This window comes from Anarrhichthys ocellatus, unplaced genomic scaffold (assembly GCF_004355925.1).
Source record: "Anarrhichthys ocellatus isolate YVR2014 unplaced genomic scaffold, GSC_Weel_1.0 scaffold97, whole genome shotgun sequence".
Classification (NCBI taxonomy): Eukaryota; Metazoa; Chordata; class Actinopteri; order Perciformes; family Anarhichadidae; genus Anarrhichthys; species Anarrhichthys ocellatus.
In genome coordinates, this window is record NW_022280127.1 from 536,223 (window position 1) to 560,201 (window position 23,979).

The window sequence follows — 23,979 nt, forward strand, 5'->3', positions numbered from 1 at the left end:
GTTTTAACGTGTTCTTTTTTTTGTTGGGCTGTTTGTGTTTGACTGAGTATATTAACGTCCTTTGGTTTGTCATATCTGAAGCTTTACGTGTGCTTGATTAGCTAGCCATTACTGTTATAACGATACTCACAGGGTTGCGCTTTAGTTCGCTGATTTGCTTCAGCTGCTTCATTCATGCTTGACAAGGCCTGGCTCGCTAATGAGCTGTTCTCTACCGCTGTCCGATCTTATTTACGGGGTAGAATGTGGCAATTATAACCTCACCCACCACTGCTACTCACTACCACTCTTGTCATGGGACATAATGAGGACTCCAATGCAGACAGTAGTGAACAAAAGGGTTTTAATAACTCACGAAACAAAAACAGGTAATCCAAGGACGAGACAAGGGGGGGAAATCTGGCAGGACAAGGCAGGGCTCTCCGAGGCCGAGAGTCAAAGTCCACAACCGGGTGGGTGGAGGGGGTCCGGAGATCAGACGGGGAACAGGTCTCCAGGGGCGGCTGGAGATCAGACGGGGAACAGGTCTCCAGGGGCTGGAGATCGCTGTGGCACGGAGGCTGGAGGTCGCTGCGGCACGGAGGCGACGGCGGCTGGAGGTCGCTGCGGCACGGAGGCGACGGCGGCACGGAGGCGGCGGCGGCTGGAGGTCGCTGCGGCACGGAGGCGGCGGCGGCCGGGACTGGAGGTCGCTGCGGCACGGAGGCGGCGGCGGCCGGGACTGGAGGTCGCTGCGGCACGGAGGCGGCGGCGGCCGGGACTGGAGGCGGCTGCTGCTCGGAGACGGCGGTAGCCGGGAGCGGCTGCAGCACGGAGGCGACAGCTGGAGTCGGCCGGATCGCCGACCGGACACCGGGAGCTGGAGTCGGCCGGACCACCAACAGGACACCGGGAGCTGGAGTCGGCCGGACCACCAACAGGACACGGGGAGCTGGAGTCGGCCGGACCACCAACAGGACACGGGGAGCTGGAGTTAGCTGCGGCCCAGCGGGAGCGGGGGATCGCTGCGGCCCAGCGGGAGCGGGAGTCTGACCCTTCTTCTTCCCCTGTCTCCTTCGAGGGTTGAGCTGGTTGTCCATCAGGTCGCGGTTCGCCTTCTGGACACTCCGAGGCCCACCAAAAGCCAGGCGGGTTCCCCTGAGTGGTATGAGCAGTTCAGGGGAACCCGCCTGGCTTTTGGTGGGCCTCGGAGTGCCTCCCAACCGTGGTCTGCTGAGTCCATTGTAGGCCAGATCATTCTGTCACAGGACATAATGAGGACTCAAATGCAGACAGTAGTGAACAAAAGGGTTTTAATAACTCACGAAACAAAAACAGGTAATCCAAGGACGAGACAAGGGGGGAAATCCGGCAGGGCAAAAACAGGGCAGACGGACTGGGAAACCGGGAACAGGAAGAGCAAAATGGGCGGGTAGGTAGGAAACAAAACAATGATCTGGCAGTGAGTGAGTGAAAGACAGGGGTTTAAATAGTGACTAGAACAGGTGAGGAGAGTTGTGCTGATGAGGGAGAGTGTGACTGGCAGGTGCACTGAATGAACTGATTAGGGACAGGTGAAGGAAGTGAGGAGCTACAGAAAACCACACACAAAACACCCAAGGCAAAGCCTGATTGTGACAACTCTGCCGAAATACTAATGCCTATATACGCCGTTTGCTGCCGCGGCTCCATCCTCCACTCCAGCCTCCCCTTGTGTTCTAAGTTTGTGGGGAATTAGTTCTCTCAACAGAATCCTAATTGCTGCTTGGGTTCTTTGAGAGCTCCTTAAAAGCGCCGTTTTTTTTTCTTTCAACAAATTCACCGTTCAATAAACCTGTGACAACACCGGTGTTACCGTTTACCCCGGAGATTTTTTAGAAGAAACAATATTTGCTGGTGACGCTCGACACCTAAATTCAGAGCTCTCACACGTTGGAATGTGTGTCTGGCTTTTCTGGTCGAGTTTTTTGCTGCAGATTTGTAGTAGTGCAGTGCAGCCGGCTGCCACGCCGTGGTGCGTCTGGTGGAATAGGCGATGTTTGTGATCCCAGCTGCGCCCGGTGGAATCGCTCTCGTTGGTGTGCCCTTGCTCCTGAAGGTGTGTGTGTGTAGATTAGAGGCGCTGCCTCCAGATGCTGCCACCTTCATCAGATCAAGTTTCCACATCGCCTCGTTATCAGATCCCCCATTAGCATTGGGTTTAAATCTGAAATATTGCCAAGTAGGTGCTTTTGCTTTCTCGCCTTGACACCAAATCCCCCCCCCCCCCTTCCTCATTGTCTGGTCAGTCGACTCTCCTTCTCTCCTCACGCGTTGAGCGGAAATCGGACTCCGGCTGCTCTGTGTTGCTGTCGCGGCACAGAACCGGAGGAGGAACTTTGCGTTCATGATTGTAGCGTCCTTTGTCAGACTAAGAACATACGATCAGAGGTTCGATCCCTGGCCCTAGTGTCCTTTGGCAAGATACTGAGCCACTGCTAGTGAAAGCTGTCCCATCTGTGTGTGTGATTTGATTAGAACCTGATGTCCGGGTGTCAACTTGTACCGGTCGGAAAGGCCGAAGGTGCTATATATAAATGCAAGAGTCCAATTATCGTTTAACGTAATTAGCGGACGTCTGAGCTCTGTGTGTAAGACCGGTACCGGAGAGTACCGCGGCGAGCCTAGTATGGCACCCGGTAGAATTCTTCTTCTGGAAGGTGTGCGTGAGTCTAGAATCTCTAGATACTCTGATCAGCTGCCTCAAGGCCAGTGTGAGCAAAGCTTCCTTCCTCCTGCCCGGAGGCAGTCAGGTAGGGACCTTCCTTCTCTGCAGATGCCGCCTTTCAATCACTGTCACTCCGAGTCTGGCTGCACTCCTGCCACTGTTTGACATCTGCAGTAACAGCAGCTGAAAGGACTCATACGAACACTGGGTCCACTCTTTAGTATTGGCAGAGGATAGTTTTTTTTTTTTTTTGAGAGCAGAAGAAAATAATTTGTTGCCTCGAGTCCGTTTAGCATTTTTATTGATTTTCTATTGTTGTGCTAACAGAGAGCAGGTCGCTGCTGAGGTGAAATCTCATCAAAGGGACTTTTTTTTGGTTGCATTACATTTTTAAGTTTGCCGGAGACAGGAAGTGACCGAATCAAATATTCATTTTGTTATTGTGTGGGGAATGCTGAATGCAGCAGTTGGCCTGTTGCCTCGTGGAGATGGAGCATATATCTTCCTCCAGAGGTTGTTTTGCACTTCTAAGGAGATGATGTTTCAGTTTTATATGCATAGATTTGTCTATAATTATTCCTTTTGTGCTGTGCTTGAAGATTCACTCTCTGAAGTGTCGATTATTGAGACTGTGATATAATATAAAATATATATAAAATAGTCTTTGAATTTTATATCTGAATGATTATCAGTGGTTAGTCCAGGGATTGAGCACAGAACCAGAACAAAAAAATGAACCCATTTGTTTTGTAGTCAGAATAATGACTCAGAATAATGAATAATAATAACTCAGAATAATGAGTAGTGAAAGCCACCGTGGCTGAACAGACAGACAAGATTAAAGAGAGTACAGTACGTACAGTAAAGGCCTCAGTATGCTTCTAATGAAACGCTTGCTGGATTGTTTAACAGTTCCTGAAACCTGCTTTCAATTCTGCATATTGTTTTTGTATTTCTGTGAAACCCACCGCACATAGCGATCGGCATGGTGTGGTGAGGTGTGCACCGTTCACACCATTTCTGACAGCGTTGATATTTTGCAGAGTAAACCTTCTGTCGGTCTCCTTCAGGACGCACCGAGCTCAGCAAAGCGGGGAGTCGGGAGACGATCATAATTTCCTCCCCTGAGGAAGCTGGCCCGTAGGGCATTCTGGAGGGGAAGTGAGGCTTCTGCGTGAGCAGCAGTAGCAGTGGGTTTGAGCAGAGCTTCAGGTTAGCTGTGTGGCGGCAGATACGGCAGCAGCAGCATCACGGCCTACGTATCCCGACATCTAGTTTTGCCATGATCCTAAAATGACGACTTTGATACGACACCCTGCTTTAGTATCTCGATACCGATACTGAAAAGATACCCCGGCAAAAACCTAAAATGTCATGGAATAATAGGTGATGGAACATCGTTAAAAGGTTCTTTTATTTATTTAACATGTAAAAATGTATTAATGAATGTATTAACTAAAGAACAGAACACATTCTGATCAAGTTCCTTGAGAAGTAGATGAGGGGGGGAATGCTAAAACCAGGAAGAAACCACAGAAAGTCACCGTCAAACTTTATTTTCATCCATGTCAAGTTACTGAGGACCATGTTAAAATAATACCTTAACACATGCTCTTTGTTTACCTGGACTGATAAATGATGAATCTAATTGTATCTGTCCATTTGATTGTCAATTAGAGGCTCATTGTTACTTTCCTTGTGTTTATTGAAGAGAGTTCTGCTGTTATAGACGATGGCTTGTGCTGCTGGCGAGCAGTTCATTGGCTGCCAATCTTCTTTTGTACTTCATTTGTTGACTCCATCCTTCTGGTTAGTGCCAACCAAACCCTGGAACCCACAGTTTATTTTTTTGCAGCCTGCTCGTTCCCACCTGCAGCAACGGTAAAACCGCCTGCTCCGACAAGAACCCGATCCCAATGCCGTCCCCTAAAGCAGAACGATGCGCACACACACGCACACGATGTCTCTTATTAAAACAGTGTCATTTTGAATGTACCAATACCACTAAAATAAGCTATCGTACCGCTTTAATAGCAAGGTATTGACATGCCTTTCTAGTATTGGTACTGTGCAACACTACCTCCGTGGAAAGGTTGCGTTGGAGACATCTTGCGATGACAATAGTAGCGGAATCCTTTCTGAACTAGCTCCAAGGTTTTGCTTCATTAATACAATTCATACCAACAAAAAGTGACACTTGGGATGCAGACAGTAGAAGTCTTTGAGGGGGGGGGCATTGGGATCAGGTATGAACACTTTGGAGTTTAGTTGTACAAACTAGTTAGTTTGAAGCATACGGAGGTCTTCAGGATGGAACAGTGCCTCCCACGCCGGGTTACTGACATGTGATCGGAAACATTCAAGATCAGCTAGCATGTAGCACTAAAAGTGGTGCCAACAGTAGCATGATGTAGATGTATCAATACAGAATATCACTGGCTGGAAGTAGCACTGAGCTACCCAACAGTCTGGATCACTTTATCTGGATGAGGCTGTAAAGAGAAATTACTGGAAAGAAAATGAAAGTGAAATCTTTGAGTAAAAAAAAGGATTAATATAGTGTTATAATTTGCGAAATAAGAATGAAATGTTTTTTAGAGACATCAGTTGAACCTTTTTGGACAGAACGTTCGTCTAACTCGCACTATAACATGGTGATCTGTGATCTAGTTGACGTGCCTTTGCATTTGGGTTTAACTGCTCGTTAAACTCCAAAGTTAGCGGTTCCTCGGGTGACAGAAGAGACAGGAGATGTAATTGATCTTTAAACCTTCTTTTCAACACCGTCAAAGGCAGCGCTCCTTTGCAGAGCGGATCAGAGGCGTCTCTGGTTCGCAGTTCAAAGACTTGCGTGGCTCATGTTAATTTATGCGTCCGTCTCTTTTTTTGCACGTGCGCTGGATTGGGTGCGCTGCAGTATCTCCTGACAGGGCGCTCTGCTACCAGCGCTGCCGGAGAGCCTCTTTTAAATCCCTGCATGTTACGTCACAGAGCAAACAGAATGACGTGGGAGCGAGGTGTGGGAGTAATATGTTTCTGTGCTGCTTGAACAGGTTCTTTGTTCTTTGTCAGTTCTTTAAAAGGTACTTTGAAAAAGATGACATTGCCCAACACCAGTCCTTATTCCAAAAGCAAATACATCACAACATACGTTCTTTAAAATTGAGGTAAAATAAAGCCCAACTAGGAGAACACCACTGGTTCATCCATTGCAGCCTTCAGTATCCCACATCAGACTTGAGAAAGCACTATTACAACATCTTAATGGAGGCATAACTATGTGCACTAGTTAGCTAGCGTGGTCTTGTCTGTTTTATATTACCGGTTGCTGTTACCTGCTGCTGGTGAGAGTGAACCAAACGACGTTCAAGAGCCCAGTAGAGCTGAAGGAAGCTCATAATAATAATAATAATAATAATAATACCATAATAATTCTATGACACCGCATTCTGTCACATGAGTGATTTAAACATAATGATTCAATCTATCGTTTATAAAGAATATTGATGAGTGCAGCTTTAAAGGGCATCTCCATCTAAAGATCTCGTACAGAATAAATCCAACTAGAATGAAGTATTGCAGCTTTCCAGCCACAGGAAAAGACAAACGTCAACTGAAATCTGTTTCCTTGAGCTATGAGAAGCCCACAAGGGAAATAGAGTATTAGTGTCCAGGTCTGTGAACCTGAGTTATTTAGAAGAGTGGGAACCCAGAAATTGTGTAAAGGTACATTTCAGAAGCAGTAGTACGGTGCCCGTTTGGAGCGGGCTGGTTGTTCGGCCCCCTGAAGTGCTACCGGCAGCTTTTGACTCCGGGGAAGTGAAGAAGAGTCTGGCCGTAACGGTGATGTATCCAGCTGTCATGGACTGAGTAAGTAGACCAGAGAGGCACAGGCGTGTTTTGGGAAAAAAATGTTTTATTTTAGAAAATAGGGGACAAAAAAATACTTCTTGCAATAATAGTGGGCCCATAAAGTACCAACAGAAGAGAGAGGAGATTCTGACTGGGACATGGGGGACACATAAAGCGCCCGATCAGGCTGTTCACAAACCCAGGGGGACAGATTAAGACAAACCGTTTACCCAAACTACAATAAATGTCGGTACAGCGCAACTTGGGAAAGATAATGAAACCACAATATCACAAACACTGTTTCACAAAATGAACATCAAACTATAAAATACTGCCCCTCCCCCCCAAGAAAAACAGGACTCAATAGCACGACCCAGACAACAGGATAAAGGTGTTGGTAAAACAGTCTCTCCTCTGCAGATGAGGTTCGATACACGGGTAAGAACAGGCAAACAAACCAGACAGGGATCAGGCAACAACGTGGGCGATGAAAAAACAGGCAGAGATCAGAAAAACCAGGAACATGAAGGCTGGAACGCCTGACACAGAGGACGAAGACGAGCTGGCACAGAGACGGGGACACCGGGTTTAGATACACTGGGGAGGTGTGGGTGATGAGACACAGGTGGATCCAATCAGGGGCGGGGAAGACAATCACACAAAGGCAGGAAGTGAAGGTGTTTGAAACAAGAGGAGAGCTGAAGTAACACAACAAAGAACAACAAGATAAGGAAACATGACTTAAGGGGCAGGTTGAGACATGACACCCATGATGCAGGAGTATACTAAACTAGTATAAAAGTATACTAAACTCACCTAAGTCAATGAAACAAATGAAGTGTCAATGGTTCAGTATGTGGCCACACCAGCATCCAACAGTAAAAGGGAACTGGAGTCAACGAGTCGTGGCCTGTAAAGGTCCGCTGCGGAAAACGTCCTCGCCTCAGTCTGCAGAGCACCTGAAGCTCCGCCCCTGCTGCTGCGCAGAGCGCCACTAGCTTGTTTATTCAAAGTTTATTAATATTTAACCTGCACGACTTTGTCACTGCACGTCCTGGGATCCCAAGCAAGACACCCGCCAAGTGTGAAGTAGATGGGATGAATGGTTCCCCAGATGTGCAGAGTATGCACACACACATACAGGGATTTCTTCTGTTGTAGTTCGATGCACTATACGCCACAGCAGACGACCTGTACCACAGTTTCATCCATCTACAGTACGCTGTATTTCATCTGCTTCAGCCTGAATAGTTTCATTCCTCACATCCAGGGGACAATGCCTGTCAACTGGTATTTGTCAGCACTAGAGCGTTGCCGGCCATACTAATATAAACTCCTGATTGTGCTCATAAAACAGCATAATCATTTCCCTGGGACTCCAGAGATGCAGCAGCCGGCCACAGTGACAATAATAGCATCATTCAGCTGCATGGAGCAAGAGGGGTGGGGAAGTTAAGAGGTACAGTGTGACGAGTATAATGACTTCTAAATACTTTGCTCATACGATTACTCTGCTGCGGTCGACGGGTTTGGTGTCACAATGTTTAATTGGGTTTACCATTGGATTACAGTAATCGACTGTAGAACATTTAGGTGACAGAAATACGTTTTGAACCTTAAATAGATGCTTTGTTGTGCTGCAGCAGTGTTTGGAAACGTAGCTGATCGTGGATCCGTGATATTAATAAATTACTGATTTGTATTTTTTTTTCTTGGAAGCAGCTCAAACTGCGTTTTGAACCGCAATAAAATGGAATTATCAAGCCAGAGCCATTGTGAAAATCAGCTTCTTACTCTGAGTGATTAGGTCCCACGTGATTACTTATATTGCACAGCAGCTTCTCAGATTCTCCGGATTACACAAGATCACACGGAAATCCATCTTTTCAGGGCTCAGTTGGGAAAAGATGATGTCCCACCAACGAGGATTCAGCAACAGCGACAGCTGCAGGTTGTTTGCTTTAGTTGCCACTACCATAATAACTAGGGATGTTTTCCCAAACCTTTAGTAATGAGTAGGCTACTGTATGTTATGGAGATGTATTTAAGATTATGGCTTTAATTTACTCATATCAGACTAATTTCAATACATTGAGAGAAGGAAATGAGCCAACGAGGGGAAGTAAACATCGATGCTTGATATTATATTGTTACCCGTATTATTGTAAAAGTGAAAATCCATTGCCAGACACATGTTATTTTAGGAGTGTACCCTCCAGTTTATTTCTTAAGCTCTTCATGCACTTGGAGACCTTTCTTCTAGAAATGGAGAATGCTGCTCCAGAGAGCGTTTAAAGGACGACAGTTCAACATTTTTCGGAAGTATGCTCATTATTATTAGCTATGCAAATGTCGTTAGCAAATGATCGTTAGCGTTGAAATGATTGCATCAAGCTTTGTCCTTTTTTTTCCTGTTGTTAAAGTTGACTTGACTTTGTAAATGACGTCAGCATGGCCAGTGATAGCAAACACATAACGCGAGTGCAAGTCATTTTCCGCTCAACGTTACGTTACCTGACTTCATAAGTCAGGGTTGTGAAGCTCTAGCGTGTGTTCAGACAGGAGGACTACACTTTTGCATGCTTCGCCTTTTTTTGAACTCATACAGCTGCTACCCACTCCTCTTACTCATGCTCACTCGTCATTTTATTACTGTCATCGTTTGGGGCTGTCAATCACGATATCAGCTGTTCTCATCAGCTGGTCTCTTCTATCCGGTAGCACAGCAGTCCCCCGATCAGAAGATCGGCGGTTCGATCCCCGTCTCCTCCAGTCCATGTCCATGTGTTCTTGGGCAAGACGCTTAACACCAAATTGCTCCCGAAGGCTGTGCCATCAGGGTGTGAATGATTAGTTAGATTTATGGTTGCATGGTAGCCCCTGCTATCAGTGTATGAATGGGTGTGAATGGGTGAATGATGACATGTAGTGTTAAAGCTCTTTGAGTGGTCGGAAGACCAGAAAAGCGCTGTACAAGTACAGACCATTTACCATAAGCATCTTGCTGCTGTCTCTTGTCTCTTTTTGAGATGTGATTGTGTCTCTGCCTTTAATACGTTCATGTTGCCTGCACACGCACCCCTTCACCGCCCAGTCTTTGCAGATTCATCGGCCTCATCAGCCTCAAGCATCAGTGTCTGGACTCCATGGGGGAGTCTAAGCGCACATGACCCGTTAGAATAAACAATTATCTCTTCTTCATCTTACTCGTCTCTATACATTGAAATAAAAATATAACTAAATATTAAGGCGATATTGTTTACCTTGGTGTTATTGGTGGAGGCCGTGTAACACATTTATTTATTGTTATCATTTCTTAACGATTAGCCTGATAAAACATTACAGTACGCAATTTAGTACAGAGGCATGTTCACATGATTTATTGATAAGGAGCCATCGTCGGTGTTTTCTTTGCAGTATTCCCACAATCAGCAGTCCAATCAGGCTTCTGAATGGGTACAAAGCTTTAGATGTGTGGACGAGACCGCAGGGCACGGTAACAATATCACCGTCCCTCAAGTAACGCCCGCTTTCCAACACTTTGGTGCTGTTCGTGACCAGCATCCGTTCTGGCCATCTGTGTGTCATTGGGGGTGAACGTGTACTGAGACGTGTGTCTCACTGAGCATCAAGTGTAGAGTTGAAGTTTTGAGAAGGAAGTTGTTGGGCGTGTTTCATCCTTTCACCTTGAGTGAAAAACTATTAGTCAGAAATCCATGCTGGGGATTAATGTTTCAGTTACAACAGATTAGTTGGATGAAGACATACAAACTTATGACGTTTGAGTCTAGTGTTGGTCTGAGGGGTGTTTTGGGTTTCCAAAGCTACAGTTGTCACCATCTTTAGTGTGTCTTGTGTTTTGCAGTAATACAGGAGACTTAGCAAATACGGTTGCCATTCCTCACTTTCTTGTTGTTCTGGCTCTGCTACCTGTTCTCTCTACTGCAGAGCAGCTGATCACTCACTCAGCGCTTCACCAACACTGCGTTTAGCCAGAGAGGAGAAACGAACACGTTGGATGATGAAGTGACTTATCTTGAGTAAGCATCTAGAAGCAGATTTAGATGAATGACCGCCACATTAATCAAAAGCACTTATTCCTTCTGAGAGAAAGTACAAAATGTAGCCAAATGAAAACAACTTCATCCTTTTGATATATTTTTTTAAATATTAGAATGTTTCTGTTTCTTTGTCCCAGCTGTTTTCCGTGCACCTGTTCCTTTTAGCCTTGGTTAACTAATGTAACATGATTACATTACAATGAGGCTTGGTGCTCAAACACAGTCAACGTTGATGCACAATGTTTTCCTCATGTTGAGTTTTTAATGTCAAGATGTCGGCTGTATTGGCCAGAGGTTTGCGTTCCTCTTGATGCTCTACGGGGGATGCACAACTGTTTGTTTGTGTAGCAGGTGGGCTGCAACCACATGTCATTATGCAACCCTTATCCTTGAATCCTCACATTATATATTAATATATAGTTATAGAAATGTCTTCTCATCATATATAAACATATAGCTGTATAAATATCCACACAGCATATAGAAATATAGTCATAACAAAGAATCGTTATTTTATGTATACATTTATAGTTATGGATACCCTCACATTAACAGATAGATATGAATAAAAATACAGTATATAGAAATACATAGTAATAGAAATATCTTCACACCAAATATGAATATAGTTGTAAGAATACCCTTAAAGAATACCCACATATACACATTATATAGAAATATTGAATGCACATACACATAAAGAAAACAAAACAACAGTTCATCGGGTTTTATTGATTCCAAGGTAACCTTAGAGGGCCCCTCAAGTTAACATTTTATAAACCCTTAGCTGCCACACCTGCCTCCACTCACATGGCCTCCGCTGCTCATTGCCAGCTCGTAGCATGTGGGTGGAGGAGAGAGAGTCTGTTATTGACGAGCTAATCTGCATTTTCCATGCCCGCTCTGTTTGACCTTTGCAAATATTGATTGTTGGAGGCAGTAGCTCAGTATGAGCACTAGTTGCCCTCTAGTTCAGATTGTCTCTAAACAGGCACCGAGAGGTACTATTCAGAAGTGAGGAATATAAGCCAGTATACACAGTATATAGTATATATATATTTATGTGTGTGTATATCTGTGGGTGTGTTTTTTTTCTTTTTTCTTGCAGCATGAGTTTAACATGTCTATCGGGTAAAGAAAGAAACTCATTTCCATGATCCCTGCTTAATTACTTCTCATGCGCCATTAGCCCAGTGAGGTCTCCTAATAGTTCCAGCAGGCCGGTCAGAGAGTTTACAGATGCTTTAGTCTGCGTCTGCAAGAGTGATGTCCACACTGCACCCATCGATCATCTCCTGTCATTTTCATACGCTTTGGAGTTAATTTAGCCGCTTCAAGCGCCGACAGAAAATAATCTACAGTAATGAAATGAGACCGAATAATCATGGTGCCTCTGATAATTGAAGAGGTTGAAAAGTGCTGTTGCGATGAGCCTTTAGCGTGATCAGTGCAGAATGTGACACATAATCAACAGCAAAAGCTGCGCTACTCTGGCCTCCTCGGGAATCTGTCTTCACGCCATGTGCTGAGGAAAAAAAGGTCATTAAAATGTTTCCCAACGTTAGCACATTTGTTTGTGCCCCAAAGCTTCTCCCGTAAGGGAAGGGAGAAGCTCCTGAGACGCTTAGCTCTTTTTATTCCGTGCGCTGTAATGCAGCGGCGTTTACACAGTTTAATTACGAGCCTGTCTCACTGGGAAACGGTGGAAGCGAAGGAGGGGTTATTAATGGAAACGGTCCTGAGAGATCGGTTGTTAGTCGGCCTTTTAAAAAAGCGGCGTTGGTGTGAGAGAGAGAGAGAGAGAGAGAGAGAGAGAGAGAGAGGAGAGAGAGGGGGAGAGGGGGAGAGAGAGAGAGAAAAAGATAGAGGGAGAGACAGAGAGGGAGAGAAAGAGAGAGAAAAAGATAGAGGGAGAGAGAGAGACAGAGAAAAAGATAGAGGGAGAGGGAGAAGGAGGGAGAGAGAGGAGAGGGAGAGAGAGAGAGAAGGAGAGAGAGAGAGAGAAGGAGAGAGAGATAGGTGGAACAGTCCTTTCCGCTCTTGAGAGACGATTAAGCGAGACGGCCGGTATCTTCCTGACAGGGAGGTGATGAGCCGATGAAGCGTGTCAAATTTAAAGAGCGTGAGACGCAGCTTCCACTTGCACTTCGATTGAATCCTTTCACAGTTTCCGCATTGACTCAGCTCATAATCACAGGCAGAATTTTAATTTCTGCTCGCCACATGTGCTTCCAGCTCTACACACAAATTCAAAACAACAACAACACTTTCGACTCTGTGAATTTGGCCTTTGGTGTCCCGTGGTAGAATTGTTTCGCTGCATGGTCATTTTGTACGTTACGGACGATGTATGCACCATAAGCATCATTAATACAGTATACAAGCTTTGTTGAAGCTATTTTGGAGGTTTGCGTGGCAAAAGATTAGAGTTTGAAATTGTTTTTATTGAAAGTTAATCCCAGTTGCACATATACTTGGATATGAGGGTGGAGGGTGAGGGTGGAGGAAATACAATCACAACGGAGAAATCAAACACTTTCTTTCTGCTCCTCGTCCTCATGAGTCTATGTCCATTTATCCATTTCACGTGTTGATTCTGAATGATGATAAGACTCCACATTCCTGCTCCCCCTCTCATCTTCCTTAACCCAGTTCAATCAACCATCATCCTGGATTCCTGGAGAAAACTGCTTTTCTCAAGGAGGACCCCAAAGATCGAATATAGAGGTAACTTATATTGATATACTATATATATAAGCCTAATATGCCAACATGACCCCCCATGAAACCAGAAATAGTTTCTTTAAAAAAATGTTACTGTATAAAGTAAACTTTATACAGTAACATTTTAACATGTTAATTAGTGAGCTTTAGAGCTACTTATCTTTGGACAGAGCCAGACTAACCTTTTCTCCCCCTTTCCAGCCTTTATGCTAAGCTAACTAGCTGCCGCTTTATATTTACTGTACGAACGGAGCTGCAGCAATCTTTTCATCTGACCCTTGCCAACAACGTGAAAACGAACATTTCGCAAAATGTCGAAATACGGCTTTGACAAACAGAAAGACGCTGAGCTAGCTATCTCCAAACTGTAGAGTGACTGCTTCTCCTTTTTCTTTTTTAGATGTGTGTGTGTGTAACAGGCCGATTGCTTGGCCTCTGGTGTTGCCGCCTGCATCTTTCCCGAGGTCCGCTCTTCCAAACAACTTCACGCTCAACGCGGCACTTCCTTGGTTCCTGAGCAACGCACACACCAAGACTGAATTAGATCGGACGAATTGTTCTCGAGAAAGTCCCTTGCAAATATGCCCCGTATACATCTCTCTGTCTTTATCTGTTCTTGAATGTGCTGTAGCGAGCTTTACCCAGCATGCCGTTCAGTGATGTACCATTTAATTCTGTAACGAGCACAGAGAGTGAGTTGTATCCAGGATGGCGTTCACACCGTGTGTAAATAACTAATAAATATGTCCCATAGATCTTGAGAGCTCAGACTCAACGCTGCACTTCTTTGTGTCCTCAGCGATACATATTGGACATCAAAACTATTCACACCAGCAGCCCTTTTTTCAATACAAGGTTGGAATAGATTTGGGCAGGCAGAGGACCAACAATCTTATTGACCCAAAGCAGCGTCTGGCAGTCCGTCTGAGGTAAATTGTCGTTAAGCCTAAGCTACTGTAAGATATTTTATTGAGTTTCCTTTTAGCTAAAGGCTCTGAGCAAATTAGAATTCCCTCTGGTACACAGATAAGCAGTTGACTGTATATGTCTACAGCTGTTATTGTGAAAGGTAAGAACAGAAGGAGAGGATCTGGTATGTGCTGCCTTCGCCAAGTGAGAAATGGGGTTGATAAAGTTCCCCGCCTTGGTTTTAGTTTTACAGATCAAGCTCAAAAAAGATTGAAATGAAGAAAGGTTGCTCCAGATGTGAGTAAGATAACTGTTTGTACTCCCGAAATACACTCAAGTAAAAGTGGAAATTATTCTCTTATAACTTACCCACCTCTCAAATGGGGAAAATGTAATAATTATTATATTTTATGGGCTTCGATTAAGTTTTATAGGAGGTTTGGGAAGGACTGGTTTTTAATTACATAGTACATTATAAGGAAACAGCCTCCACTTAATTTGCAGCGCTCGCACGCTGTTTTCATCGGTCCGACTTTCATGAGAAATCATCTCGTAATCCACCGACGGAAAGAAGAACAAAAGGCTTCTGAGCTCTGGAGAACAGGAATGAGTTTTAGCATTAGGAGCTGTCAAAAAGAAAAGCAGTCGAGTGAGAAGTCCTCCGGCTGAGCGGGGAGGCACTGTTGTTGAATCTCTGACCGTGCATTGTTTCCTAGAAGTATGGAAACCTAACTGCAGCTTTCACAACACAGGCATGGGTCGACAGGTACAAGTGTGTACCATCCTCCCGCTGACAGGGTCGTTCTGTTTCTCTAGCTCTGCCGGAGACGTTGTCAGGGATGTCAACGTTTCGACGGAGGCAACGCAAACATTCGCATGATGTCATTTTTTCTGGAAGCCAGTGAAATAGCCGCACTTGTGCTTTCTAATTTGTTGTGTCGAGCCGACGGGCCTGTTGTCTTTGATCTCAGAGGGGTTTTGTTTGCAGTCGATACGTTTGTGAATTGACTGCATGGCCTACTTTTGGGTGACAGCCTTCTGTCAGTCGTCTAAAGGGTTTGCTCCTTGCATTGTCTACCGATCTGTGCGTAACAGTCCTCCCGCCTCATGGAGGGAAAAGCCCATTCAGCTTCCTGTGTACTGTCTCAGTCTAGGAAATTGTTAAAACCTTAGAAAACAAAAAAAACATCATGAATCCATCTAGTAGGTTTCAAATTTCTTGTGAAATGCAATGAGGTGGCGAGGCTGCTGTTTATTCCCATCAGACCGCCAACAGTGAAGGATTTGAGTTGGTTCCTGTCCGAGGAACAAATTGAACTTTGATTTATGCTGGGATTGAAATTGCTTTTGCGACTGTGAGCCAGCTGATATGAGCTTTATCTCCAAGCCTGGATAGGTTGGCAGGTATTAGCGTGACAAATGCAATGCGACAGGAAAATGATTTTGAATAAGAGGTGTTGGGCCAGTATTAGGGTTGGGTGATTGGATGAAGACATCGGTGGTGGATGAGTGGCCTTCACCGTCAGTTGTTTTTTTTTTGGGGGGGGGATTTATGTCATTTTATTTATTTTGCTTCCAAAACGTGCCACACACACACACCACACGTGAATTTTTAGGCAATAGCTGTTTGCCGTACTGATGACGGTTGGTTGAAAAATGATAATATTTCATAACGTGCAGCCGTAGCCAGTATGTCATTTTAAATGTAAGGATAAAGCCCTTGAGATGCATCTTCTGGTTATTAAGGGCGTCCTCAGACTCTAAAACATAAACACATTTAAACAAATGAATAATTAAATAATCCAAGCGACACAAAACAATCAACATAATGACACTGACGAGAACAACAATCAATAAGGACCAAACCACACACACTACAACTCTGTTATACAAGTGGCATCTGCACAACACTAGCAAGAAAAGAACGCTCTATTAACATATCAACAATTTAAAAAGAGACGATAAATACAATCAAAAATGAGAACAAGTATATTTGTAATCAAGCATATGAGTGAAGAAGTAATAGAGTGAGTGTACTGGCAGGGAGAGGGCAGACTCTGCTGATGGATAGCTCTATTCCAGGACGCTCCTACACCCAGCCACTTCCAGTCTTCCACCATTTCTCATTCCATGTACGTTACACAGACTGAAGCTGGCAGCAAAACCTTTTAGAACTTTAATACAGCACCAATCCTGAAAGGAGTTTCCTTTCTGTATATTCCGGCTGGTCCAGCAGCGTGCCATTCTGGGGTTCACCAGGCACTTCTCCACTGTATAGGATTCCACACCAATGCACCAATCAACTCAGGAAAACATGTAATAAGGAACACCCAATCTTGTTTCAATGGTTCTAAATATATTGCAGTTGGTGTCAGATAGATGTGCTCAGTAATCAATGCAGCGTCAGCTTTAAGTGTCTTTAAGGAGCCTTTCACATCAGGGACCCGGGCCTGGATCCCAGTACACTTCTGTTTGATCGGTATGAACACCGTGTGCTGTGCTCTGGCCACTTGAAAAGGTGGTCTGCAGCAGGGTTAAAGTGTACTCGGGTACGGTCTGCAGCAGGGTTAAAGTGTACTCGGGTACGGTCTGCAGCAGGGTTAAAGTGTACTCGGGTACGGTCTGCAGCAGGGATAATGTGTACTCGGGTACGGTCTCCATCAGGTGTGGAAACCAACTCCACCAAGACACGTGAAGTGGACTGCTATTTAAGGTGAGTAGCAGTCAACCAGTGGGCACTGTGGTGACAACCCTGAGGCATCCATCAGCTTACAGTGTGGTATAAAAATTACAAACTGATTGACACCTCAGTGTGTATGTTCATATTCGTATTATTTGTATTATTCTGACCTCTTTGATCTTTTTTGTTTGCTCTTGCTGTGTGCCGATTTGTGATGTGTGATGATGTGTTCAGCTTTGTAGAGTCCAAGTCAGTCCATCCATCCATCCATCCATCTAAACAAATGTCTGTGTTCACATAACTTTGTCTGTTTGCTCTTCGTTGTTGGACAGGTAGTTAACCAGAACTTTATTGCTGGTAACACTTGCCAGCTGCAGCAGGAATAATGTATTTAAAATACATGTTTTGCTTTCTTTCTTTGCTTTGTGTGTTAAAGAAACCAATCATTCCACATCCTACCCACTCCTGAGCTACAGTCACTTACATATGATTGGCTTGCCTTCGTTTGACAGCAGTAAAATCAAACTCACATGTTGTGATTACTATATATTACATCATCTACATATAGTGTTTTATATCGGTAACACGTATCACTGCTCGGGGCTGGCATGGCTTTATGTTCAGTGGTTATCCATAAAATGTTCCAGTGGAGCTGAATGTTGTCAGATTAATTTCTTATGAAGCATGTCTCTGAGACCATCGGGGGGGGGGGTCGTACTGGTAATCACATTGGGACGACATTGAGGAAGTGCACTGATTGAACAGAACAGCAGGGAGGCTTTCTTCCAGCTCCAGTCACTAAGCCTGTTTTAAAGGCTTCAAAATATAACTGTGCTCCTAATCTGCACCCGTCATTCATGTCACAAGTTAAATTAGCGGCTTCTATTTTTTTGAACAAGATTAATCCTCAGCATTTTGTCTGTTTGCATAATTAACAAATATAAATGAATGCTGTAAGAAGGAGGGGAGAACAGAGCTGATGGCACAGGACGCACATAGCAGTAATGCTACGAAGATGAATCTCAAAGGTGCTTATGAGGCTGAATTAAGTACGGAAATAGCAGTAAAGCGGCAGAATGAGCACATTTCGATGTGTAAAAATGCAACAGTACATAATCTGAGTTGTAGTCAGCATCTCCATTAGGCAGAACATGAATGAACACAAAGACAGAAATATGGTCTTCAGTGCACGGCTGTGATTAAGTATGTGAAAGGAACATTATTAGTTTGGATTTAAAGAGATTTACATTCTCATAATCACGATCATCATCATCATTATGAGGTCATGTGGTCAAAAGTCCTGCATATACAGTACATAGACCAAAGTATTTCACATATAATATACACACTTTTCCATGCTTAACAATTGAAAAACATTGAATCATCGGAATTACTTTAAATGTCTTTAATAATTCAAAAGAGTTGCATAGCCTACCATTCCTCCATTCGCCCATTTAAAAGTGACCCACTAGCAAACATCACTCTGTGACAGCAACTGTGGTTTGCTATTTTAAAGCTTTAAATGATAATGATAATAAAAGAAATCATAAAAGCAATAAGAAGTGGTCATCTTCAGTTTGCTCCCGTAATACAGCAAGGGAGAATCAGGATTAGGAACAGTGAGGCTGCTGCATGTTGGATAAAAGTAACAGTAATGCAAAAAGAGTAAATGTCAAGTCAATGCATTTAGCATAACGACACAGTTTCATGCTCCACTGTTATTAAGAATATGACAGTATTTCCAATTTGATAGGGTTCACGTACACATGTTCTTTTGGATGTTCTGTATCAGGCCTTATTCCAAATATCATGTCAATCGATGTCGAAAAGTCTGGGGTTTACCAAAGTCAATAGCATTCCTACTCTGGGGAATGTATAACAATCCATCAAGTGCTAATTGAGATATCTTCAGCCTGTGGTGGACTTTGTCCTCCCTCAAGCTCACCTGGTCTGTCAAGGCTGATTTCTTCAAAGGTGTATTCTGAAGCAGCCATTTTGTGGAAATCAATCATGTGCCACTGGGTTTACTGATGTTGGGCAACAGTGGAACCGTCCTCTCTACTCTACACTTCATTCTCTGCTGGAAGCGTCAAATCCTCGGAGGTCTGTCTTGGTGAACACGCTGTAATCCCCACCACAAACCCCACGCATCATCCTGCTGGTTTGGTGCAAACGAGCGATGATTCATGAGTTAACGCCTGTTCGAGTGTGGACTGTGGTGCTTTTCACATGGTTCCATGCAGTGGTGAGCTTTGTAGACTGGAGGGGGGGGTCCAACAACAGAAGTTACAACGCACAGCTTGTTGACTGGTAAGCGGCAGAATCCTTGTTCCTGAATCGTCCGAGGGCAGCCTAAGTAGGACAGCTCAGCCCTGGGTGTCTTGGAGGTTACCTGACCTCAGTTACAACTGTTTTTGTCAGACTTGCTATTATTAGAGGGCTCACTGAGGCTGCCAGCACACAGCCGGCGGTCTATTCCGAGTCACAAAACACTCTGGGAAAAGGACCAGGGAGGTTGTGAGGGCTGTGTTTCGGACTTGAAATTAATAAGAAATACCCGACTTTACAAAACAGCCAGGTTATCAGGTCTTTTAAAGGTCCTTTCCAATGGTTTAAGCTTGTTTATGCCGAATGACTACTATCTGCTTCCTGCTTCCATTAGTGCCAGCAATGTCCAGTAGCATGTAGCCACCGAAACACACATTACTTAATCACAGTAATTATGCTTTTGCTGGTAAAGTAAAGTTTAATCCTCTTGTTTCTTTATTTCACTTCCACTTTGACACTAAAACTCTAAAACTAAGTAGCTTCAATGAACATCTGTGTATCTGTTTCATTATGAGGCATTTGCTATGTTGAGCGAGTTTCAAGTCTCTACCAGTTGATTTTGACAGCCTGCTAAAATGAACTGAAACAAAATGGCCTCTGAAAGGTAAAAAACTAATATTAATCATCTAAAAATGACAGTGCCACTTCCATATATTGGACAATGTTTTGTTGTCAGTCATGTAAGCTGGAAGCACACTGGACTTACTACCGGTATGGTCCTTATACCATATATTCTGTATATTCATAATATTCTTATATTCCTAATAGAAGTGAAAAAAACAGATGCTTGACTTGTTTCAAATGCAAACCAGCTCGCTTTAAACGTTTTAGGAGTCCGCTTTCCTGATTCAGAGGTCTGTCTAATGTCCAGATCAGACTACGTGATCGGCCCGATAATGACCCCACCCTGCAGACGTGAGGCATCGGGAAGGAAAACGAGTCTCTAGCGGGATAATTGATCATTTAATCCCGTGTAGTGCGTAAACCAACCAACGTAGCATCTGGAATGCCTCATTACGCCTCTGCAAAAAGACCAGCATGTGCAATTTATTTTTTGCCCTCTTTCCCCCGAGTCTGATCATTTATTCCCTATTGAGTTGGGATTAACATTAAAGAGGTGGGGGATAAAATATTTCAATTTCATACTGAACTCACAAAATGCAGCAGCAGGAAGAGCAGCTCTTGGGGCTGCATGCGACATGTTTACCTGTAGGAGCATATTGTGCATACCTGTAAACATGGCGGGGTGACACAGGAATGCTGTTTTATTTTACTCCAGTCAAGCTAAACCTTTAACCATTGGCTTATCACACTTTATTCAGACCTATCGCCCTCTGCACACGCACACGTACAGTATGTACACTGCTCACTCAGATGAGCACCCTCTCAACATTACATATTTTTCTATTTGTAAAATAAAGATACAATTTGTAAATTTACTAGAAAAAACACTTAAGTATTCTCTGAGATTGTAAGGTCATAGACTTTGTGAGGAAAAATAACGTTTTGTTTTTTTCACACTGCGGTGAAGTGAGCAACATCGTGTTGATGCCAGCCGCTGTTTGAATGTCATTGCACCGAAAGTAGGGATATTTTGGTGAGGATGGTCTCTGAAATATAAAACAGACGCGTCTTGTATCATCTTCTTTCTGTGTTCTTTAATGAACATAAATACATACTAATACAGTGGAGGGCCGTGCATTTTATACCTAGGCCTTCACTGTTGCCCTGCAGCTGAAATACCACCTTATAACCACATGATGGTGCCACAGATATTATCAGTTTCTAAGGCTGTAACTGTGTACCTATTAAATGTACGTAAAGTTCGGTACAAGACTTGCGATACGTTTGAACAGTACTAGAGCATCTGGAAAATGCAGAAGCTTATATTCAAGAAAACATAATGTTCTCTGCACTCATTGGTTCTCAGCTGGTCTGGCTGTGGGACCCACCATCACTCCTTAATGACAAGAGATCATCTTATGATTTTACTTTCACAACTTGAGCATTGTACGTACTGCTCTGCAGTGTCTTTCCTTGTCTCAGTCTCCTGTGTCATGGTGCATCTCACTCAGTTAGAATGCCCATATTTGATTGGCTGAGCTGCATCACGTGATGTGATTCACTACCCGACATGCCTCTGGTGTTAAGCTTCGTTTCACGATAGTCACGTGCTCGCCCACTGACCAATCACAGCGCACTCTGCACCTCGCAGCAGACACTGAGCTGCACTAATGCTGACGTCATTATAGGCCGGCGAGCAGGCTCTGATTCGTCAAAGAATACGCCCAACATGTCAAACTAAAGATCTGATTGGTTGAAGAATATGACAATCAACAATAGGTCCCCGTTCACTTAAACTGCAAATGGATGCAGGCCTCCGTCTGCAGGCCTGGGTCTCTGTTCTTACCTAGAGACACAGAGGTGAAATCTGATTGGATAAAAGCTCTACTTAAAACAAGCTGCACTGGAAGCAGAGCAACTGAGGAAGACAGTAGCTGTGCAATAAGAAAATAAGATAATGGGAAAATATTTTTATAAATTATCATGCATGTAGTGTATTTAAGAAAAATCATTTGCATGCAGCCTGTCAGCGTTTCAGCTCCGAATTGACATGCCACTCAAAGACTCAGATTGACACACCACTGTACTGTAGGACAGTGATTCTCAACTGGTGGGTCGCGACCCAAAAGTGGGTCGTGGACCCGTTTTCAGTGGGTCGCGGGCCTTTGCCTGAAAAAATAAAAATAAAATCCTGTGCTTTTATTTGGAAGGGGATTTTTTATGCAGCGGAGTGCCGTCTATTCACACTTCTTAACAATATTTGGCGTTAATGCCAATGCTAATATCAGCAGAGGATAAACTGAAAACTATACCTATATGACACTATAAGTAGACGAATTGAAGACATGTCGGATGACATCAAACAACAGACAACAGCTCGAATTAGGGCAAGTGGTCATTTTGCATAACAAATGGGCAAATCTACAGACGTAACAAACAAAGCAGTTTTACTTGTTTACGTGAAACATGTGTGGGACGGGGACTGACAGGAACAATTTCTCTGCACAAGAGAGCTCCCTACTACTACGACTGCAGAGGACATTTTCAGCTCAGGTTCAAACTGCACCATCTTTACATTAAATACATTTTATGAAGTTGAAAATTTTCCGCGATTTGGGTCGCGGCTTGTCATTAATGGTGATGGTGGGTCCCGCAGCCAGACCAGTTGAGAACCACTGCTGTAGGAGACACTGTGCTGTGCCTGCATATCTGCAGTATTGACAGTTGCACAGAGTCATCAATTATTTTTCTCGAAGTGTTATGGTTTTGGATCGGTCCTCTGGCAGCAACTCTGGTGAGTTTTAGCACGTTTCTTTGCAAATCCAGGACACTAGCTTGTTCTTGCTGGTTTCTTGAATTTTTCAGATCTTGAATTTTAACATTTATGTGTAACACAATAACAAGAATTATTAAACACAAATTATTTTGAGCAGCAACTGTTGATTGAAAACATGGTGCTTCCAATACGGACATAAGGATAGTATTTGCATTGATAAGTCATTATTTTCATGACATTACATGATTGTTTCTATAATCCGTCCTGCTTCACATTCATACATTCATACCAGGGAGCTGCCTAAACAGCCTGCTGCTGGCAGCTACTGAACAGCTGCAATGGAGCAGTGTGGGGTTAAGTTCTTTGCCTAAGAGCACCTGGCTGGCAGCTGTTTAGATGGAACGAGTGTCCACTTTAATCACGTTCTGCTACTGCCTCCCCCACATGTTATTTATATCTCTGAAGATATATATGAATATGTGATATAAATATATAAACATCGAACAAAAGTTCAGAAATTAGTGTTTGGTAGAGTATTTCTCTGTCGTAACAATGCTTCTTGGCAATGAATTTTATACCGTTGGAAAGCCTGTTTAGTTACCTTTCAAACGGTGCCCCAATTATAAGGAACATGCATTTCTGGGATGAGCAGCACAGCTGAGTATGTGGGTTGCGCCCATGAAAAATGTACCAAATCTTCTCTGCCGGTGTCGGCAACACCTGCACTGGAACCTGAACATGTGGAGGAACATTATGTTCAGCGATGAGTCCAGATTCTGCCTACGGAAGTTGGATCTTAGGGTCAAAGTGTGGAGAAGACGGGGAGAACGCTATGCTGATTGCTGCACCGATAGAGTAACACCTTTTGGTGGAGGCAGTGTGATGGTGTGGGGCGGCATCTGCATCACTGGAAAAACGAGGCTTGTCTTCATTGGAGGCAATCTCAATGCAGAGAGATATCGAGATGAGATTCTGCAACCAGTGGCAATCCCATTTCTCCACAGTCTGGGACCGAACTCCATCCTCTAAGATGAAGACACTCACCCCCACAGAACGGTTTATCAGCAGTGTGTGAGCAGGCTGCTGACCAGCATGAAGAGGAGGTGTCAGGCTGTTGTGGCTGTGTATGGTTCTTCCACACGCTACTGAGGCTCCTGTTTGTTAAATGAATAAATTGTAAAATTGCCAATATGTCTTGTTTCTTCCTTGTTACTGATAGATGGATAGATGGTCTGTGGTTTTCTAGTTGCATGTGGTTCGATGGTCTGTGGTTTTCTAGTTGCATGTTGTTTGATGGTCTGTGGTTTTCTAGTTGCATGTTGTTTGATGGTCTGTGGTTTTGTAGTTGCATCTGGTTTGATGGTCTGTGGTTTTGTAGTTGCATGTGGTTTGATGGTCT

At 43.9% G+C, this 23,979-nt stretch overlaps 1 protein-coding gene and 1 long non-coding RNA gene across 4 annotated transcripts in view; both read left to right on the top strand.

The window, feature by feature from the left end:
- LOC116399008 (zinc finger matrin-type protein 4-like) overlaps positions 1-23,979 on the top strand; it is a 98,284-nt gene that overhangs the window by 26,650 nt on the left and 47,655 nt on the right. The window lies entirely within an intron of this gene.
- On the top strand, positions 12,595-14,729 carry LOC116399010 (uncharacterized). The gene is made up of 2 exons (XR_004213795.1): positions 12,595-13,326; positions 13,724-14,729. It is a non-coding gene; the product is annotated as an uncharacterized LOC116399010 (long non-coding RNA).